Source organism: Octodon degus, unplaced genomic scaffold (assembly GCF_000260255.1).
Source record: "Octodon degus isolate 3935 unplaced genomic scaffold, OctDeg1.0 scaffold00007, whole genome shotgun sequence".
Taxonomy (NCBI): domain Eukaryota; kingdom Metazoa; phylum Chordata; class Mammalia; order Rodentia; family Octodontidae; genus Octodon; species Octodon degus.
In genome coordinates, this window is record NW_004524583.1 from 9,752,726 (window position 1) to 9,755,841 (window position 3,116).

Here is a 3,116-nt window from a genome sequence, read left to right on the forward strand (position 1 = left end):
AAAAAAAAAATTGCATGGGGAGCAGATTAGTCATACAATCTCAAAGCATCACTCTACAAGTTATTTATTACAAAGAAGAAGAGCATTTTTACAATGAAATGTACTGCACAACCAGAGCATCACCAAAATAATGTACAAGGCTAATTATGTGTTGCACTGGAGAGCACACCAGCAATGTAGTATTTTGACATGATTCAAATAATCAGAGTATTTGCTGTGAGTCTAATAATGAGTAAGGTACCAGAACATGCAGTGTGAAACATTACAAAACAACGGGCTTGACTTCTTCAATGCTATCAATACCAAGGAAAAGGGAGGAAGACGGATTAGGGAGCTAATAAATAAGACTAGAAGAATGGACTAAAAAGGCAGGACAGCTAAATGCAATGCATGATCTTCAACTGCATCCTGATCCCAAACAGACAAAGAGAAACAGCTTTAAAGACATTATTGGGACAATGAAAGAAATCTCAGTATATCCTATAGCTAATAATAACTGTATCAGTATTAAACTTCTTGGGTGTCAGACTATCATTATATAGAAAAATGTTCTTTTGGGGAGATCTGTAATTAAGTATTCTAGATGAAACATTTAGTATTTGCAACTTACTTTCAAATAGTTTAGCCAGTAGTGGGGTGTGTGTGTGTGTGTGTGCGTGTGCGTGTGTGTGTGTGTGTGTGTGAGAGAGAGAGAGAGAGAGAGAGAGAGAGAGAGAGAGCACGTGCGCATGCAGAGACAGAAAAAAAAAAAGTACAAGTAGCAAAAAAAGCACCCAGTGCTTTTTTTTGGGGGGGAGAGGGGATGGTACCAGGAAATGAATCCAGGACTTTCACACCGAGCCCTATCCCCAGCTCTTTTTTTACTTTGAGCATAGTTCCCACTACATTGCTAACTTGCCTAGTCTAGGATCAAACTTGCAATCCCTGTCTCAGCCTCCCAGAGTGGTGGGATTAGAGGCGTGTACCACCACACCTGGATCTGAAAGAAAACATCTTTCTTATGGGAATATTTATGTATTCTAGTAGTGACTGAAATTTTCCAAATATAAACTTGGGAAAATAAATTTAAAACACTACATTGGTTTTATGAATTTCACAATGCTTTAAGGTAAAAGGAAAAACTCGAGAGCAGTAATAAAATCACTGGCGCCAGTCCCAGAAGTGGCTGGAGGCATTCACAGGACCCCTCCAGGACATAATGAGTTTGATTCTCTGTAATACCATCCTATGTGCAAACAGTGCAGAACTTCTCAAAATAACTGGCCTAACAAAAAGCTAAAGTTGTTGGAAGAAGTGCCAAACTACCCACAGTACTGGCAGTCATAGGTGGCTGGCCTATGGGCAACATATACTCTCTTCTTCGCTGTCCCTAAGATTCTAAACTTCTACAATGCACCTTGTAGAATTATACTACCTTCATGATAGGAAACAAAAATAAAAAGTACACATAATATTAAAAGAAAAAAAGGGACACTCTGACTGCCCTATTTCCCAAACCTGTCTATCACAGGACAGAGGCACGTGTTTCGAAAACCCTACCCCAGGCCCTCCTTCCCTCAGCCTCTTGGTATCAGACCGTCCAGGAGAGGCTCTGGGCTGATGTGTCCAGCATGGCAGTTGGGAAAACAATGTCTGGAGATGGAGGAAAAAACACCAAAGTGCCACCTTCCTGAGGCAGCCCACGAACTCCTCTTATTCTAGCCCCTTGCTCAGGCTCTGTTACTCCAGCTGCGTAACAGTCTGGTTATAATCTGGCTTCTCACTCAGCATGCCTACCTGATGAAAATACATCTGCCTAAGGATGGGGGACTCGAGCTTTCCTAATACCCATTTTTCTACTATAAATGAATAAATCTATAAAACTGATTAATCTGTCCCTGTGAACCTGAATATAAACTTTCCCTAGAGAGGTTCCAATCTTAGGCTGCTGATTTAGCTCAAATCTCCTGGCATCAACTCTGCATCCTGTGGGCCAAGAAAGTTGATATTAGCACAACATTCCAGAGTAGTTCAAGCCAATATCCTCAAATTTAGAAAAAAGTCTTAGGCCAGGCAGATAGCTCAGTGGACTAAAGTGCTTGCTTAGGCAGAGTGCAGCAGCCAGGGTTCAATCCCTGGTGTGCCATGCCAATCCCAGCCCTGGGGCATGCTGAGATGGTGACTGAGACTCAGCGTGGTGGCACACACCTGTAATCCCAGCACTTGCAAGGCTGAAAACAGAAGAATCACTACAGGGGCCAGAGAGATGGCTCAGTAGAATAAGTGCTTCCCTGGCAAGCGCAAGGGGCTGAGTTCAATCCCCAGTATGCCCAAAAAAAGAAAAAGAATCATTACGAGTCCAGTCTACGTAGTGAGACCCTGTAGACCCTGTACCAAATACACACCAAAAAAGAGAAAAAAAAGAAAAAAGTATCAGCACAAAATAATAGCTTCAAGAGGGTCCGGGTGCTGGGGAGATAGCTCAGCAGTCTAAGTGCCAGCCTGGCAAGCACAAGGACCCGGGTTCGATCCTCAGTACCACATGCCATGCCACTGTTCCAGCCACCAAAACCAGGCATGGTAGCACATGCCTGTAATCCCAATGCTGGGGAGGCTGAGACAGAAGGAGCACTATGAGTCTGAGCTGAATAGCAAGCCCCTGTACCAAATAAATAATATTGAAAATAAATAAACAAAAATAAAATTAAGTGCTTCAAGGGAACATAGCTGGCTAGCCCTGTTGGGCAAGGTGTTCAATAAGCTAGCTGTAAAAGCTATTCTGTTCTCTTGTGTCAGTGGATACTCAATTTAGAGATGAGCCAGGAGGCTCATAGTTCAACTACAAAATGTGCGGACACAAGGAAGCAAAGATTGGAGGGAAGCAACCTATAAAGCATACTAAAATTACTTTCTTAACAAAAATTATACAGTCATGTGCTGCATACTGATGGTTTGGGCAGTGATGGATGATGGCTACCACAGGGAGCCTAGGTGTGTGGCAGTGCCCCACCCAGGTGTGTGCGAGTACACTCCGGAGGAGCCACAAAATAACAAGCATCACCTAAGGACTCTTTTCTCAAAACTTATTCCTGGGGGTTAGGGAGACGGCTCAGCAGAATAAGCACTTCCCTGGCAAG

The 3,116-nt window shown here is 43.1% G+C and overlaps 1 protein-coding gene across 7 annotated transcripts in view; it reads right to left on the reverse strand.

Annotated features, from left to right (window-relative positions):
• Cipc (CLOCK interacting pacemaker) overlaps positions 1 to 3,116 on the reverse strand; it is an 18,413-nt gene that overhangs the window by 7,696 nt on the left and 7,601 nt on the right. Inside the window, exon 1 of one of the 7 annotated variants that reach the window (XM_023702289.1) lies at positions 2,188 to 2,210. The exons of the other annotated variants lie outside the window; for them this stretch is intronic. The gene's annotated coding sequence lies outside the window, so the exon portion shown is untranslated. Of the gene's footprint in view, positions 1 to 2,187; positions 2,211 to 3,116 lie in introns of those variants that run through there. 7 annotated transcript variants of the gene reach the window in all.